General features: G+C 40.5%; 1 protein-coding gene across 2 annotated transcripts in view; it reads right to left on the reverse strand.

The window, feature by feature from the left end:
• The window catches only part of GABRB3 (gamma-aminobutyric acid type A receptor subunit beta3), a 379863-nt gene that overhangs the window by 288165 nt on the left and 73096 nt on the right, over window positions 1-18602 (reverse strand). The gene's annotated exons all lie outside the window — the stretch shown is intronic.

Below are 18602 nucleotides of genomic sequence, written 5' to 3' on the forward strand. Positions count from 1 at the left end.
CAGGGTTTGATAAGAAACTCCCAGGGCTGGGAATAGTGCCTGTTCTCACCAGCCAAACTAGAAAATCTCAAGATTCATAGGCATGGAGGCAAAGGGGAGTACACAAAAGGTCTTGTCTCAATAAACCCAGACAGAGCTCTGCTCTGGTCCTGCCCAACAAATATTAAAACCAACACCCAAAAGAATAAAATGGTTACAAGTACCTTAGCTGTGTTCCAGAACAAAGTACAAGAATATTTATAGGAAACAGTAAAATTCATAATGTTTGGCATCCAAACGTAGATTGCCCAGAATGTAAAGAAACAATAAAATTCAACCTATAATGAGATATATCAGTTAATTGAAATGGACCCAGAAATTAGAGAAATGTTAGAATAAGCAGACAAGTAAAAGTTATTATAACTGCACTATATATACTAAACAAGTTAGAGAAGACATGGAAGATATATAAAAGACCCAGATTGAACTTCTAGAGATAAAATCTACAATATCTGAAATGAAAAACATACTAGATAGCAATAACTACAGACCAGACATTGTAGGAGAATAGATTAGTAAATGTGAAGACATACCAATAGAAATTACTTGAAATGCAGAGGTAAAAGAAAAATAAAGATCAGAGTAGATATCAATGAAATAAAAAGCAAAAAGCAATACAAAACAAATCAATTAAACAAAAAGCTGGTTCTTTAATCAATAACTTTTCTAAAACTCATGGGGAAAAAAAAAGAGAGAGAGAAAATTTCTAGTATCAGAAATGAGAGAGGTGATATCACCGAGGAGTCTCCATAGGTTAAAAAGAAGATAATGGAATATTAGGAACAACTTTACACAAATACACTCTACAACTTAGATGAAATGGCCAGATTCTTCAAAGACATTGTTTTAGTTTTCTAGAGTTGCCATAACAGAAATACCATAAGTCGGTGGCTTTAAAGAACAGAAATTTATTTTCTCACAGTTCAGAAAGCTAGAAGTCCAAATTCAGAGTGTAGCTCCAAAGGGAGGTCGTTTCTTGTCTATTTCAGCTTCTAGTAGCCAGCTGAAATTCCTGGGCTTGTAGATCTGCTTCCGTTGTCTTCAGATAGCAACTGTCTTCTCCTTTTTGTGCTTGCTTGTCTCTGGGTTTATGTGGCTCCTTATAAGTCACAACTGATTAAGCTTAGGCCATACTCTACACTGACATGGCCACCTTAACATAACAAAGAAGATACTCTTCCCAAACAGGATTACATCCACAGATATAGGGGTTAGGATTCCAACACATATGGTGGGGGGGGGGGGAAGGGGGAGGGTAGCACAGTTGAATCCATAATAGACACAACCAAAGCTCACCAAAAAGCAATAGATAACCTGAATAATCCTGTATCTATTCAAAAAAACTGAATTTGCTGAACCTGTGGTTAAAAATCTTCCCACAAAGAAAACTCCAGGTCTTTGTGGCTTCAATGATGAATTCTACCAAGTAAATGAGGAATAATTAACATCATTTCCACACAAACTCTGCCAGAAAGTTGACCAGAAGGGAACACTTCCCAGTTCATTCTATTAGGCCAAAATTACCCTGATACACAAACCAGACAAAGAAATCACGAGAAAACTACAGACCGATATCCCTCACAAATATAGATAAGAAAATTTTCAATGAAATTTTAGCAAATCAAATCAACTACCTACGAAAGGGTAAGGCTTCTTGACCAAGTCGGGTTTATTCCATCAATTTAAGATTGTTTTAACATTTAAAAAAAAAAAATCAGCCTAATTTAACATATTAACAAAACACATATCCCAATAAACACAGAAAAAAATTAACAAAATTCAATATGTATTCTTCATTAAAAAGTAAAAAAAAAAAAGTAGGAATAGAAGAGAATGCTCTCAACTTAATAAAGTGCATTTACAAAATACTGACAGCTAATATCATACTTAATGGTAGAAGACTGACCACTTTTCCCCATAAAATCAGAACAAGACAAGTATGTTACTCTCACCACATCTATTTTCATGGAACAGGAGATTCTAGCCAGTGTAATAAAGCAAGAAACAAATTACCAAGAGACAATACTAATAATATTAAATACTAATAATCTAGATTATTAGATTAGATTAGAAAAAAAGAGGTAACACTATCTTTGTTTCCAGACGACAATGTGGAAAATCTGATGAGAGCTACAAAAAAGCTGTTGTTGTTTTTGTTGTTGCTGTTGTTGTTGTTGTTAGATGCCATTGAGTCAGTTCTGACTCATAGTGACCCTATGCACAACAGAACGAAACAGTGCCCAGTCCTGTGTCATCCTCGTAATCGTTGCTATACTCGAGCCCATTGTTGAAGCCACAGTATCTATCCATCTCGTTGAGGGTCTTTCTCTTTTTCGCTGACCCTCTAGTTTACCAAGCATGATGTTCTTCTCCAGGGACTGATCCCTCCTAATAACATGTCCAAAGTATGTGACACTTAGTCTCACCACCCTGCTTCTAAGGAGCATTGTGGCTGTATTTATTCCAAGACAGATTTGTTTGTTCTTTTGATAAGCCATGGTATATTTAACATTCATCACGAAAACCATAATTCAAAGGCATCAATTCTTCTTCATTTTCCAGCTTTCACATATACTGAGGTGACTGAAAACACCATGGTTTGGGTCAGGCACACCTTAGACTTCAAGGTGATATCTTTGCTTTTCAGCACTTCGAAGAGGTCTTTTACAGCAGATCTGCCCAATACAATGTGTCATTTGATTTCCAGACTACCTCTTCCATGGGTGTTGACTGTGGCACCAAGTAAAATGAAATCCTTGACAACTTCAATCTTTTCTGTTATCATGATGTTGCTTATTGGTCCAGTTGTGAGAATTTTTGTTTTCTTTAGTTGAGGTATAATCCATACTGAAGTTTGTAGTCTTTGATCTTCATAAGTACTTCAAGTCCTCTTCACTTTCAGCAAGCAATATTATGTCATCTGCATATCGCAGGTTATTAAGTCTTCCTCCAATCCTGATGCCATGTTCTTCTTCATATAGCTCAGCTTCTTGGATTATTTGCTAAGCATACAGATTGAATAAGTATGGTGAAAGGATTCACCCCTGATGCACACCTTGCCTGACTTTTAACCGCACAGTATTCCCTTGTTCTGTTCAAAGGACTGCCTCTTGATCTATGTACAGGTTCCTCATGAGCACAATTAAATGTTCTAGGATTCTCATCCTACACAATGTTATCCACAATTTGTTATGATCCACACAGTTGAATGCCTTTGCATAATCAATAAACACAGGTAAACATCTTTCTGATATTCTTTGCTTTCAGCAAAGATCTATATCACATCAGCAATGATATCCCTGGTTCCACGTCCTCTTTGGAATCCAGCTTGAACTTCTGGCAATTCCCTGTTGATATACTGCTGCAGTGAGTTTTGAATGATCTTCAGCAAAATTTTACTTGCATGTGATATTAATGATATTCTTCAATAATTTCCACATCAGGCTGGATCACCTTTCTTTGGAACAGGCATAAATATGCATCTCTTCCAGCTGGTTGGCCAGGTAGCTGTCTTCCAAATTTCTTGGCATAGTTGAGTGAGCACTTCCAGAGCTGCATTCATTTGTTGAAACATCTCAATTGATAGTCCATCAATTCCTGGAGCCTTGTTCTTCACCAGTGTCTTTGGTGCAGCTTGGACCTCTTCCTTCAGTACCATCAGTTCCTGATCATATGCTACCTCCTGAAATGGTTGAACGTCTACCAATTCTTTTGGTTAGAGTGATTCTGTATATTCCTTCCATCTTGTTTTGATGTTTCTGAGTCATTTAATATTCTTCCAGTAAAATCCTTCATTACTACAACTCGAGGCTTGAATTTTTTCTTCAGTTCTTTCAGCTTGAGAAATGCCAAGCTACTAGAATCAATAAATGAGTTTAACAAGATTGTAGAATATGAGATCAATTTATTAAAAACAATTATGTTTCAATATACTAGCAACAAACAACTGGAAACAGAATTAAAAAACCTCCACTTACTTTAGCACCCAAAAATAAGAAATAATTAGAGATAAGTATGATAAAAGATATGAAAGACCTGTGCAGTAGGAACCACCAGAAACTGCTTTGAGAAATTAAAGAAAACCTAAAGAAATGGAGAGATATATCATGTTCCTGGTTTGGAAAGCTCAATATTGCTAAGGTTCAATTCTGCCCAAAGTGATCTATAGATTCAATGTAATTCCAATTAAAATTCCAGCTGGCTTTTAAAAAGAAATTGAGAAACACATTCTAAAATTAATACAAATTACAAAAAACCTAGAATAACCAAAACAACTTTTAAAAAAAGAATCACATGACAAACACTACCTGCTTTCAAGAACTATTATAAAGTTACAGCAATGATGAAAGTGAGATAGTGGTGTAAACAAATGGACCAATGTAACAGAAAAACCAAAACCAAACCAAACCTGTTACCATCAAGTCAATTCCGACTCATAGCAACCATACAGGACAGAGTAGAACTGCCCTATAGGGCTTCCAAGGGCTGCTGGTAGATTCGAACTGCTGACCTTTTGGTTAACAGGTGAGTTCTTACCCATTATGCCACCAAGGCTTCATGTAACAGAAAAGTGTCCAGATAGACTGGAACATTTAAGAACAACTGACTAAGGACAAAGGTAAAAAAGTAATTTAGTGGAAAAGGAACTTTTTAACAAACAGTGCTGGAAAAATTGTGTATCTACAGGAAAAAAAAAAAAAGAGCTTAAACCCATATCTGGTACTATATGTACAAGAAATAAGTAAAACTGGATCATAGATTCAAATATAAAATCTAAACATATAAAATTTCTGGAAGTAAGAGTAGAAGAAACTTTGAGACACTGGGCCAAGCAAAGATTTCTTTGATTCAACACTAAAAGCACAATCCATAGAGGAAAAAAATTGATAAATTGGACTTCAACAAAATTAAAAACTTTTGTTCTTTGAAATATATTGTTATACTGCTAAGGGGATGAGAAGATAAGATACAGACTGGAAGAAATATTTACAAATCAGATATTTGATAAGGAATTTACATGCAGAATATATAAGGAACTCTCGAAACTCAGCAATATGAAAACAACTCAATATAATAAAGGGTAAAATATTTGAACAGACATATAGCAATAAAAGATAAACACACAGCACATAATATCATGAAATATGCTCAATATCATTTTTCATTAAAGACATGCAAATTACAACCACAACGAGATATCACAGCACATCTGTTCAAGTGTGACTGACCATACCAAGTGTGACCATGGATAAAAAGAAGTAACTGAAATGCTCTCACACTGCTCGTGGAAATGTAAAATGGTGCTACCACTATGGAAAATATTTTAGTCATTTCAGAAAAACATAACCCAGCCAAGGTATTTATTTACCAACAAGAAATGAAGCACTGTCCACACAAATACTGGTACATGAATATTCATAGCAGACTTTTTATTTAATAATCAAACATAAAAATGGTCCAAATGCCCAATAAGGGATAATTGGATAGACAAACTCTGGTGTACCCATTTACCCATACAAGGAATACTATCCAGCAATAAAATGGAATGAACAATTCATATGTACTACAATATGGATAAATCTCAAAATATTTATGTTGAGTTTATACACAGGGTTTTGTGTATATAACAGTCTAGGAAGAGTCACTGGGTTTTGCAAAGAGTTATGGTGCTCAGCTGAAAACCAAAAGCTTGGAGGTTTGAGTTCACCTAGAGGCAAACCCTACTCTGAGACACACGGGATCACCATGTAACTGGGACACTGACACAGGATGTTCTAGGAAATGCAAATTAGGCTTGCCTGAGAATGGAAGTGGAACCACGGGTGAGAGGGAGTAACAGGAGCAGGAGGAAACTGTTGGATGGTAGATGTTCATTTTCTTGATTTTGGTAATGGTTTCATGTCAAAACTCATCACATATATTTTAAATATACGCAGTTTACTATGTGCCAATTACACCTCAAAAATTGTTAGAAAAAACAAAACAACAACAAAAGTACTTGGTTTTCTCATAACAAAAACAGATGTTAAAACAATATGCCACAATATTAGTGTATTTTACTGAAAAGATGTTTCAGATGTCACTCAAACTCAACCCATCTTCCCACCTCACAGGGTCTCAGCACAGAAACTGAGCCAGGCACCACCCATGAATCAACATCAAATGCGTAGGCAAAAGCACCTTGGACACAAATACATACTAAGCCTTCATACACACACACACACACACACACACACACACACACAAAATCACAACTTCTACAAAGGCCCAGAAAACCTTCCCTGGAAATTCATACTTAGTTGCTATTTTCAACAAGCCAGATAATATTCATCCAGGATGTTGGAATCTCTTTGTCTCTTTTCTTTTTCTTTTTTTTCTATTGCTTTTTATTTTATGGCATGGAACATTTTAACATGTTCGTTCCTTCACCACGCATTCAGTTAGTACCTACTGTGCACAGAGAAGTGTATAGCTGCTTTTCTAGTGACATCTGTGTAAAATCTGTTGAAACAGGTAACCCAAATGAAAACAACAAGAACATAAAAGCAAATGCATGGACAGAATAAACATAAACATCAAGGACAAAGAGGAACAAATGAGGTGGAGTCGTCGACAAGAGGAGGAGGAGTTCACTCATTCATTCAACAAAGACTCTAAGCAGGTATTTACCAAATCACAGAGAGTTTGCAGGAGAACAAGGGATTCTCAGCTCACCCCCTCCTTTGACCTCAGTAAGTCTGTGAGGGGCTGAGGCAGAGTTGTAGTTTTGGATGGAAATGAGGACTCATATTTGAGAAAGGGTGTTTGGACTAAAACTGTGTGCTGGGCTATGCACTAGATGCTGAGAACACCAAGAAGGATGAGAATGTGGCTTCAATAAAAACACTCACAGAGGCAAAGGGAAAAAAGCATGGAACTCCACAGTGACACTAATGTGATATTTTAACAAAATTATGACCAGACGCTGTGGAATCCTGAAAGAGGAAGTAGCTAAGGAAGCCAGAAAGGCTTCATGGAGAAGGAGCATTTGCAATGATAATTGTGGTTGAGGTTCCTAGTTAGAGAGGTAGGAAAGATAAGCGTCAAGCAAATGCTTGGCAGGAAGTTTAAGATTTGTACTGAAGAAATAACACATTGCCAGTGCAGAGGATGGATGGCAGGAGTAGGAGCAGCAAAATCATTTGGGAAATGGGTATAAAAGTTAAGGTAAGAAATGGTAAGATATTGAATTAAAACACTAGCAGTTATGATGGAAAAGAGGGTAGAGATTATGAGTCTAGGAGACTTAATCAGTGAATGACCAATGAGGGTACAGGCTGAGGGAGAACAAGGGGTCAAGGATGAGCCTGCGCTTCAGAAAGCCTTAGGTGATGAAGAAGGTAACCATGCGATCTCAGGAGGAAGAGGAATAATGAGGTTATGGAGCAGAGTATCCATTCTGTACCTACTCCACACGTGGCGATTCACAGGGTCTGAGAGTGAACTAAGGGCCAAGAGTTAGCGGAACAAGGAGTCAATGATCCAAGGGTTCTACTTTGGATATTTTATATTTGCAATGTTGCTTAGGATCACAGTCAGTGGCTCATGGAGCAGTGATGGCTTGCACTATGCAATTTTGTGATTTTTAGGGTGCAGATGACAGAGAAAGGCCAGAGAGCACCCAGAAGAAGAGGTGCAAAGACAGAATAGTTCACCAGGCTGAGCCCAGAGCACCGACCTTCCGAAGGTTAGGGAAGCGGGATGCAAGGCAGCTTATTGGAGGCTGAGGGCCACATGATGGCAAGGTCAGGGGCTTGGTGTGGTGGGACAGGTGAATATCCTGACAGGTATACCTGGCCTGGAAGGAAACTTTCACCCACTGCTGCAACTTGGACATGGAAATACATAGAAAAGTCAATTAAGGAGTCTGTGTAGAATATTCAGCTGTGTGAACCTGGGCAGGTTACTTAATCGCCATGTCTTTATTTGTAAAGTTAGCTTCAGAACAGTCCCTTCCTCCAGGGTTGTTGTGAGGATTAAATGAGATGACGTGTGCACGCTGCTTCATACACTGCCCAAACTATAACAATTCCTCGATACCTATTATTATCACTATTAGTTGTTAATTATGAAGCATGCATCTGACCCAGATTCACAGGCATTCAATAAATATTAGTCAAATATAAATTTAAACTCCATATAGAGCACTCAGTTCTTACAGGACAAAAGATCAGAGAAAAGAAACCAGCACCTCTCAAGGGGAGATAAAACACATCCCAAAAAGGAAGCATGAGAAAAATCACAAAGTCACATAGCAGTACAAAAATAGCATGCTGGTTAAATATATATGCGCTAAGGGTGTGTACAGGAACCCTGGTGGCACAGCGGTTAAGTATTCAGCTGCTAAGCGAAATGTCAGTGGTTCAAACCCACTAGCCGCTCCACTCTATGGGAGAAAGATGTGGCAGTCTGCTTCCTTAAAGATCACAGCCTTGGAAACCCTAAGGGTGTGTCGGACTAGAGAATAGTAAAAGAAGCTGAAGACTAACCAGGAAGGTTAGCTGAAGATCAGGTCCGAGGGAGCCTAAGGTATGGGACAGGTGTGACCTGGGGAGACAGCAGCACTATCCAGAATGAACAAGCTTTTACAATGGATGTAGGCAAGGCAACACAGGAAGCACAGGCTGGTTATTAGAACTGAGCAGAGGGAGAGAGCCACAGACTGGATGATTAGAGAGGACTTTCCCTGTAGCTGCATGGAGGATGTGCTACAACCCAGAAAACAGAGACAAGAAAACCCACAGGATGTATACGCTTTCACGAAGATGACAAATTATGACAACACGTCCTTGCATACCAAGTCAGGAACTAAAAGGAAATGACTGAGCATTGGCAATCATGTGGAACAAATTATGAAATAATCATCATTTATAAAACCTAATTTGCCAACCAATCCTGAGCATGTGGACTACATGCGTGACATAGCAATAGAGATAGTAAAATGATAAGTCTTGTTAAAGTGTACAGTGGTGCTTGGGGCTGCATTGGTCCTGTGATTATAATTACTAAATGGCTGAAACCTTCATTTGCTGAATCCAATTCTGTTGCTTGGTGTGCAAAATGGGTCCCTTAGTCAGTGACGTAATGAAAATGCACCTGGCCTGGCCTATAAAAATCAAAAAAAAAAACAAGTTGCCATCAAGTCAATTCCATTCCAACCCCTGGTGATCCCATGTGTGTCAGAGTAGAACTGTGCTGCATAGGGTTTTCAATGACTGTTTTTTCTGAAAGAGATCACTAGGCCTTTCTTCTGAGGGACCTCTGGGTGGGTTCACACCTCCAATCTTCATTTAGCAGCCAAATTGTTTGCACCACCCAGGGACCTCCCTGGCCTGTGGGCAATCTTTATTACAACCCCTCTATAATATATAGAATGTGATCTTGATGTTTCATAGGTAGCTTTAAATTTTTTGGACTTGCTGCATCTTCTGGACATAAAAAGTATAATTTTTAGGGAACAAGCCATGGTAAGGACACAAACCACTGTGAAAGCAGAGAGTGATTTCAAAACAGAGTGAAACACCAAGCCGTGCACAGAGTGCCCACACCTCCTAAAGGAAATGCACCTAACTCCAGCTACCCAAGTGCTGATCGATACCCAAACCATGAGAAGGAAACAGAAAAGCCTCATCTTCAAATGTAAGCTCAGAGGCTGATTTTTCTCTTAAGGGCACAGAGGGTACAAACTGCAAAACAGCTTTCAGCAACTGAGTGTCACACGCTGATTCTCTTCTCCCAGTGCAAGCGCAGAGGTGTGTGTGAATGTGTACTGGTGGAAGAGGTGGAAAACGGCCCTTATGAAGAAAGGAACCACATCCAACACAGCAGATAAGATGATGACCATGATGCAGGAGAAGGTGGGGCATTTCTACTCTATGTCGGGGGAAACGCCCCATTCTGGCTCCTAGAATCCCTGGCCCAGCCTCCCCAGGTGGCACAGCCCGTTCAAATCATTCAGAGCTCATCAGTCTAATTCACCATCCAGGAACTAACTCATCCTTAGAACTGCCATGAAGGCTTTATGCTCAGTCCCTGAATTGGCCAAGCCTAGAATCCCTCCTTCTGGTGTTCCAGGTTTGAAACCTGAAAGTCAGCCACACTGACTTCCAACAGCCTGCCTCTCTCATGGGTCCTCCTGTCTGTTCTCACTGCCACCCACTTAACAGAATTCCATCAATCCTCTTCTGCTTCCTTATGGACTATCCAACTGTATTGACTACCAACTGCTTCTCTGTCTCTCCAGCCCACCCAGCCCCCACCACCATGCTGACCTTCTGAAATTCCAGCTCTGATGACACCCCTTCCCAGCTTCACAGCCCCCAGTGACTTAACCATGGCAACCTCAGCTATGGCTAACTCCATTGCATCCTAGCACTCTACTTACTCACCAATCCCCACACCATTAACCTGCTGTGCACTACAAAGGGACATGCTGCCCAAATTCCTCTCCTCTAAGTCGCACTCACCCACCCAAACCCCACAATTTTTAAAACACTCTTTCAAGTCTGCTAATTCAATGGAATCACTCTCTTGCTCCTTCTCTTGCTCCTTCTCTCTCTTTCTGGCATGTTTCTCTTTGGCTACTTATTTTATGATTTCTTGCCCTGTATTTTTCTTCTGCGACCAAACCCAAATGTGCAAAAAGCTGTTTGCCTCTTAGTCCAAAGGTAGAGATGTTCAGTTTCTCTAAATTAACCTTCTGTTAATCGTTTTGAATTCAGCAGAGTTCAACGGTACTGGGTTTTTTTTCTCACTTATACATATTCTAAGCCTTGCTAAAATCACTTTAAGTTTACCTCTGTTCTGTCTCATCTTTTCTCTTTTTCCCACTTTGGAAAAGAAAAACAACCAGCCTGTAATTGCCTTATAATAACATATTTATAGCAGCATCCTGTTTAGTGTTCTTTTCTGGAGTTTCTCATTCCCACACACATCTGAAAACAGATAAGAAATTCCATTAAAGACCTAGCCAAAGGCAAGGATGGGTAAAAGAGAACTTTGTGACATTTATATAGAATATTTCTATTAATACTTTTAAGAACCCATAGTAACATTGCAAAACAATTTCCCTAAAAACTAAGGATTAATGTGATACTCAGTGTGAATTTTTTTTTTTTTTCATCTTAGTATTCCTGCCTATAGATATACCCCAGCTTGTAAGGATAATCCACTTTTCTTCCTGGGCAGCAGTCTATGGATGTTTGTACACAGCTCTAATATTCAGAATACCACCCACCATCTCTCATCCTCCACAATGTGATCAGAACGGTTTTGATAAAATGCCAACTTAATCCTGTTACTCCTAACCTGCACACCTCGGTGCCTCCACAGCACTGTAGTAATAAAATCTCCAATCTCTGGCACAGCTGGCAAGCCTGACTTGGTCAGACCTGAGTTTTCTGCCTCATCTTTCCACACCTCTCCTCTCCCCTTTTTTTCCTCTCCCCTAGGGTGATGCCTCCCCCCACAGCTGGTTTCCTGACAAGCTGTTTTCCTGCCCAGGACACCCTCTCCACTCCTTTTCACCAGACCCACTCCATTCTTGGATCCCACCTCCAAGGTGTGGTGAATGGACCTTCCAACATACTCCTAATATGTACCACCCAGAGCTCATGACTTACATCAATCTTTACTGCAATTACTCTTGCTATATCCACAAGTGGACTATAGGCTCCGTGATAGCTGTGTTGTATGTCTGACATTTCACACAGAGCAAGGCACATGGCAGGCTTCAGCAAATGTTTGTAGACTGGATGAATGATGACCAGAGACTGAGGGAGCCATCCTTTTCAGGGTAGTCTGTTTCAGGAAACTGTAATAACATAGACATGAGACGGAGCCCCCACAATGCGGCATTTAAAATCCTGTGTTCTTTGCTTGGCTTCCTCCCCCAGAGTGTTGTATTAAAAATCCTGTTTCCCTTGTTGGGCTTCCTCCCCTCCAGCTTTGCATTTAAATCCTGCTTTTGCTTGGAAGTTATATGTAACCCCCATTGCATCTGCATAGTATGATCAAGAATGTGGCTGACATAACTCACATGAACTCTCTACTTGTAAACCCCTTAAAAGCAACTTTCCTTCTCACCCTGGAGGAGCAGTCTTGGTAGCAGCAGTTCCGACTGACTCCTTTTCCTTGTGCAATGAAATAAAGGTGCCTTTCCTGTTCTCCCAACTTGGTTTCTCATTTATTGGCCAGTACAAGTCATGAGGAGGAAGAACCGAGGGTTTCTACCCAGTAAAAATAAGTAACATACATGTATTTCTACCTTTCCAGCAACTCAGGTTGGCACCCCCTTCCAAACCTCACACTCCAAATCAGAGATAAAATTATTACTTGAAAATTCATAGCATAAATGACTGAAACAGTTGTCAATATTTATAAAAATTATTAATATTCAAATGTTATCCATACTTTAATATGCTCTTTCTTGCAATAGTGGTAAAAGTTAAGCTTAAAATGTTCCATCTTGAATGACTGACAACATTAGATAACAAGTATGTATTATTCTTCAAGCACAGTGTTATACAATGCTCAAGGTGTGAACACACTGATTCCTGTATTGTGCTTTATTACACCAGACTAACTCTGCTTCCATCTCAAAGCACATCAGATGGCAAGTCTGGACACAGACACTCTCAGCATGGTTAGCCCTGTTTACTAACTCTATAAACTGGTTCAAGAAGACACGGACAGAATGGGAAGGGAAAAGGTTAAAGCCAAAAACTAATCTGATAATAGATATAATAACCAAAGCTTGTGATTCCCAGACCTGATCAATCACCAGCATCTGTGCTGTCAGTCACCTGTGTCAGTTTGTTTCAGGCAGTCTGTCTATCAGATCACCACTTCAGTCACACAGACTGGCAGAATTTAGGGCTGGGATTTTGACATGATGGAGACACAACAACGCTGTGACTTAGAAGGACAGGGCTATCACAAGCAGAAATTTATTTCAGAGTGTCAAGGGAATGGAGTGATAATTCAAAAACTGTACAAACCCTTTACTCCCCACCAAAGGCAGCAGATTCTACAAAACCACAAATACCTTTTCCTAGAATACTGAGAGACTGCTGATGTATGAATGTACGAATGTTTAAATTCTTTCTCTTTTAAACTTCTTTACTAAGGACATAGTCCCTGTGAATTTTCCAATTACTTCAAAAGGAAGAAAGGTTCCTGAAAATGGAATCGAAATAGAAGAAGCCAGAGGGAAAGCTGGAGAATAAAGCTAACACTTTAGTATAGCAACACGGAAACTATAAACTCAGGGAGTCTGTTCATGTTGATGGCACAATGCTTAAGAGCTCAGCTGCTAACCAAAAGGTTGAATCCACCAGCTGCTCCTTGGAAACTCTATGGGGCGGTTCTACTCTGTCCTACAGAGTCACTATGAGTTGGAATCGACTGGACAAAATGGATTTTGTTTGTTTTTTAGTCATGCTGATATTCCAAAAATTACATTTACTTCATCAGAAAGTGTTAAAAGAATTTTGACTTCATCATTTCATAAGTCAAATAAAGCACTTCAAAGCAGAATGCAAACCAGATCCTGCCAGAAAAAAAAAAAGGCAACCATTTCAAGTACAAGCAAACATTTCACTTGCCTGTGCTTTCACTCTCCTTCTGTGTGCCATCAGCCCTAAGGGCACCTGGAATGAGTAGAGTGCTGCTGGGATTAGTAGATGGGGCCAGAGAGCTAAATGTCCTGAAATGTGAGAGAGCCAGCACCACCCCAAAACCCACTGCCGCCGAGTCGATTTTGACTCATAGCGACCCTACAGGATAGAGTAGAACTGCCCTATAGAGTTTCCAAGGAGCGCCTGGCAGATTCAAACTGCTGACCTCTTGATTAGCAGCCATAGCACTTAACCACTACACCACCAGGGTTTCCGCCAGCACCACAACCTACCCCAAATCCCCACCACCTCCCTGCTGGGCCAGCACCACAACCTACCCCAAATCCCCACCACCTCCCTGCTGGGGCTCCTTCAATCTCAGAGACACCAAGAGCCAGTCCTGGTAGATTCTGGCTACAGCATCTAGGTGCTCGTAGAACTTCATAGAAACGTGAAGACTTGTGGCCCACTGTAGTGGTTCCATTAATGCTCCCTGACATATGTACAAGGTTATTTTTCTAGCTGTAGGTCCACTCCAAACTCACTTTTCCATACACTCAATATTGCTGGGAAAAGAACTTTGCTTCTTTAAATTGAAATGTAATTGCATCGGAATTTTGCAGTTTAAATTGGAATTGAAATACCTGGTATACGCTAGGCCTTACGTAATGAATTTTACATATCTAATTTCATTAATTTTTGTGCCTTTGCTTTGATGGTTAACTCCATGTAAGACAGTGGTCCTCAGCACTAACTGATTACAATAACCTGGCACACTTTTAAACATCACGAACTCCCAGCCCAGAGAGAATTCAGTTTGGCTGGGGCAGGACCTGAGAACTGAAGAAACTTTCTGATAAGAATAAGAAACTGTCATGAATTCTCTGGGTCGTTACTTGGATCACTTGATTTTAAGACACACAATTTGAGCATACAACATGAAAGGTTTGACGAGCACTGAGGCCTGGTGGTTGATTATCCTTCTGGGCCCAGGTAGAATCCTGGTGCAACAAGTACTCAGGTAGAAAATAAATGACATGATGGACTGTGAAAATCAAAACTAGCCTTCCACCTTCACTTGTTATATGTGACTTAGGCTGAGGAAAAAAAATTTTAAGCAATTTATTCACTGAACTTTACATTGACTTTTAGTCCTCAATGTGATGAAATTTCAAGGTTGGCAAGGTCTTCACACATCATCTTGGCAACACCTGGCATTTTATAGGTGGTGAAACTAAGGCAAACATCATTTATGTAGGTATACTATGGCTAGTGAAAGCTGGACAGTGAATAAGGAAGACCAAGGAAGAATTGATACCATTGAATCATGGTGTTGGTGAAGAATACTGAATATACCATGGATTGCCAGAATAATGAACAAATCTGTCCTGGAAGAGGTACAGCCGGAAGACTCCTTAGAAGGGAAGATGACGTGACTTTGTCTCACGTACTTTGGACATGTTATCAGAAGGGACAAGTCCCTGGAGAAGGACATCATGCTCGGTAAAGTTGAGGGTCAGAGAAAAAGAGGAAGACCCTCAACAAGATGGTTAGACATAGTGACTAAACAACGGGCTCAAACATAGCAACTATTGTTAGGATGGTACGAGACCGGGCAGTGTTTCTTTCTGTTGTACGTGGGGTCGCTATGAGTCAGAACTGACTCAATGACACCTAACAACAACAACATGGCTAGCTTAAAGGAGCAGTGGTGGTGCAAAGGTTAAGTGCTTGGCTGCTAATGGAAAGATTGGAGGTTCAAACCCACCAGCTGCTCCGCAGGACAAAAATGTGGCAGTCCGCATCTGTAAAGATTACACCTTGGAAACCCTATGGGGCAGTTCTACTCTGTCCTATAGGGTCGCTATGAGTTGAAACCCACTTGATGGCAATCAGTTATGAATGGCTAGCTCTACCACCTCTCTGACACCACCTCTTTGTTATATTGTGGTATGACACTGTTATGCTGGAAGCTATGTCACCAGTCTTTCAAATACCAACAGGGTCATCTATGGTGGGCAGGCTTCAGCAAAATTTTCAAAGTAAGACAGACTAGGAAGAAAAGCCTGGCAATCTACTTCCAAAAATTAGCCAATAAAAATCTTATAGATCACAACAGAACATTGCTTGCTTTAGACACATCAACAAGAAGGATCAATGGCTAGAGGAAGACATCATGTTCTGTGAAGTAGAGGGAGACTCTCAGAGTGGATGGACTGGCACGATAGCTGCAACAATGGACTTGAACATGTCAGTGTTCACGAGGATGAAGCAGGTCTGGGCAACCTTTCATTATGTTGTACATAAGGGTGCCATGAGTCAGTGTCAACTGCAGCTAACAAGATGGCTAGCTAAGGGGAAAGCCACAGGAGTCAATGTTTTCTGATTACTCTTTTAACCCTCTTTCCCTGCATTCAAAAATAATTTACCATGTCCAGAGAGTTTGCCTTTGATAATGCACAATATATTCTTCACATCTCAATAACGTTACTTCTGGCTTTGAGTGTCAAAATTAGCCTTGTCTATCTCTGCTCGGGAAACCCTGGTGGCGTAGTGGTTAAGTGCTACAGCTGCTAACCAAAAGGACGGCAGTTCAAATCCACCAGGCGCTCCTTGGAAACTCCGTGGGGCAGTTCTACTCCGTCCTACAGGGTTGCTATGAGTCGGAATCGACTCCATGGCAACAGGTTTGGTTTGGTTATCTCTGCTCGGCTGCTAACCAAAAGGTGGGCAGTTGGAATCGACCATCTGCTCTTTGGAAATCCTGTGGGGCACTTCTACTCTGTCCTATAGGGTCACTATGAGTCGGAATCAACTTCACATCAACAGGTTTGGTTTTTGATTTTTTATCGCAGCTTAGCTGTAATTGTTAATGCCTTTCTGCGCCCACCGCTTTGCCTCAGGGACCTATTAACTTCACACTATTTTAGATTCTATCATTCACTTCCCTGGAGTGACTTTGTTTTAATGGTAAGCAAAAGCTCTCAACCTTAGGACATTTAGGATAGCTTCCAAAATGTCACCAAAAAGGGCCTTTGCACTTTAGTTAAGAAGATTCCAAGTTCTCTGCTCATCATAATTACATTAATAAGTGTGGATCTTAAAGTTTATATAAATCAAGAAATTTCCTAATAAAATTCTACTCAATTGGCAGCAGAAATCTGTCAAACTAATTTTATCATTATTGCCCTTACAAGGTCACAACATAAAATTACGCGTGCTTTGAACAAACTTACACACTTCATTTTACTTTTTGAAGGAAGTCTCTGGGTGGCACAAATGGTTAAGCGCTCAACCAATAAGTGAAAGGTTGGTGGTTCAAGTAGGCCCAGAGGCGCCTCAGAAGAAAGGCCTGGAGATCTACTTTGAAGAACTCAGCCACTGAAAATCCCGAGAAGCGCAGTTCTGACACACATGGAGTTGCCAGGAGTTGGAATCACGGCAACTGGTTTTATGACAAAGCAATCTGTGTCTTCTGAATACTTCCTTCTAGTTTGCTGTAGATATTCTTTCTGCAAATTCTATGACTACACCCATGGTAGTTATTATCACCAAAAGAAATCCCACACTTTGGCATTCATCAGCTGCAACTTCGCAGGGAACGAAATACTCAGGTTTAGTTTCAGCAAATAATTTTCTCCACACATGAAGAGATGGAATGTAACTGTGTGGACAGAAGCAAAGCTGAAGGCCTCGTAGGGAGAGTGGGGAGTGGATGTGAAGCTCCAGAGAGACGCACATCTGGTCCCCACCTAGCCATCTTCATTATTCTGATGAAATCTGCTTGACTACTTAGTTCATGGAACAAAACATTCCAAACCGTTCTTTAGGGACCTTTAGAATTTAACTTAGAAAATGATATGTCACCAGGAATGTGAGAAGCATGCTGCTCGACAGGAAGGCTTGTTGGGAAGGCAGGTACCCAGCACAGTAAGCCCACTGACTACAGGCTCTCTCCTCTGCCTGCCTGTTTAGCAAACCAGTGCCCACAACAACTCTAAATGCACCATTGATTTATCACAAAGGGAAAAGAGACTGGTCAAATGGCTGAAATAAAACAACCTAACAGTATTCCCTGAATGTCTTTTCAGGACTAAGAAAGAATGTCAGCAGAATGGCACCTTGTTAGCACAAAAACAAATCCACACTCCTTCACAGGCCATCTCGCACAAAAACAAATCCACACTCCTTCACAGGCATCTCGCACTCTGGAAACCACCGTTTTTTCGTGACTCATCTCCTGCCGTGGTTCACATGATCATCACTCTTCTCTCCCAGCTGTTGTCCAAGAACCCAAAGCCCTCTTTTTCCAGGAAGCATTCTGCCAATTTCCTGAAGTGTCACTTGCTCTGTAACACTTTCTCTTCTCCTCCTTGCATGGCGAATCCACCAGTTATAATGGCCCCTCTCCTCCTGCACTGAGCGCCAGCACACAACCATTAGGAGACACACTTACTGCGTGGTGCTGAAATTGGCTGTGATGTGCCCTCTGCGGTGGGTAGCGTGACCTCCTTGAGGGCAGACACCGCGTCTTATCTGTCCCTATACCTTAGAGCACCTACCTCTGTGTCTAGTCTAAGCATTCAACTAGTATTTGTAGAATGCACAGTACTTAGAAAAGGTGCCTTATTTCCTTAAGCACACACAGGTAACTCCGGATTCTCTTAGGCATGTGAGAAGCTTCAACTGATTGTATGTTTTCCTGGGAAAATTGTAAGCAGCTGTAACTTCAGCTGTCTTTCCCGGCAGCACATAAGCTGTCCAGGTAAGTTTATGTCTCCAAAACAGAAAAGAGACAGACCTTTACCTCATAGCAACTGGTAATGAGGCTAATGTGACTAAAGCAAATGATGTTTAATTTCTGGCTTTTTAGCTCTTCATTTTCATATAATTCCAGATTTCAAAAAC

This window comes from Loxodonta africana, chromosome 13 (assembly GCF_030014295.1).
Source record: "Loxodonta africana isolate mLoxAfr1 chromosome 13, mLoxAfr1.hap2, whole genome shotgun sequence".
In the NCBI taxonomy this organism is placed as follows: domain Eukaryota; kingdom Metazoa; phylum Chordata; class Mammalia; order Proboscidea; family Elephantidae; genus Loxodonta; species Loxodonta africana.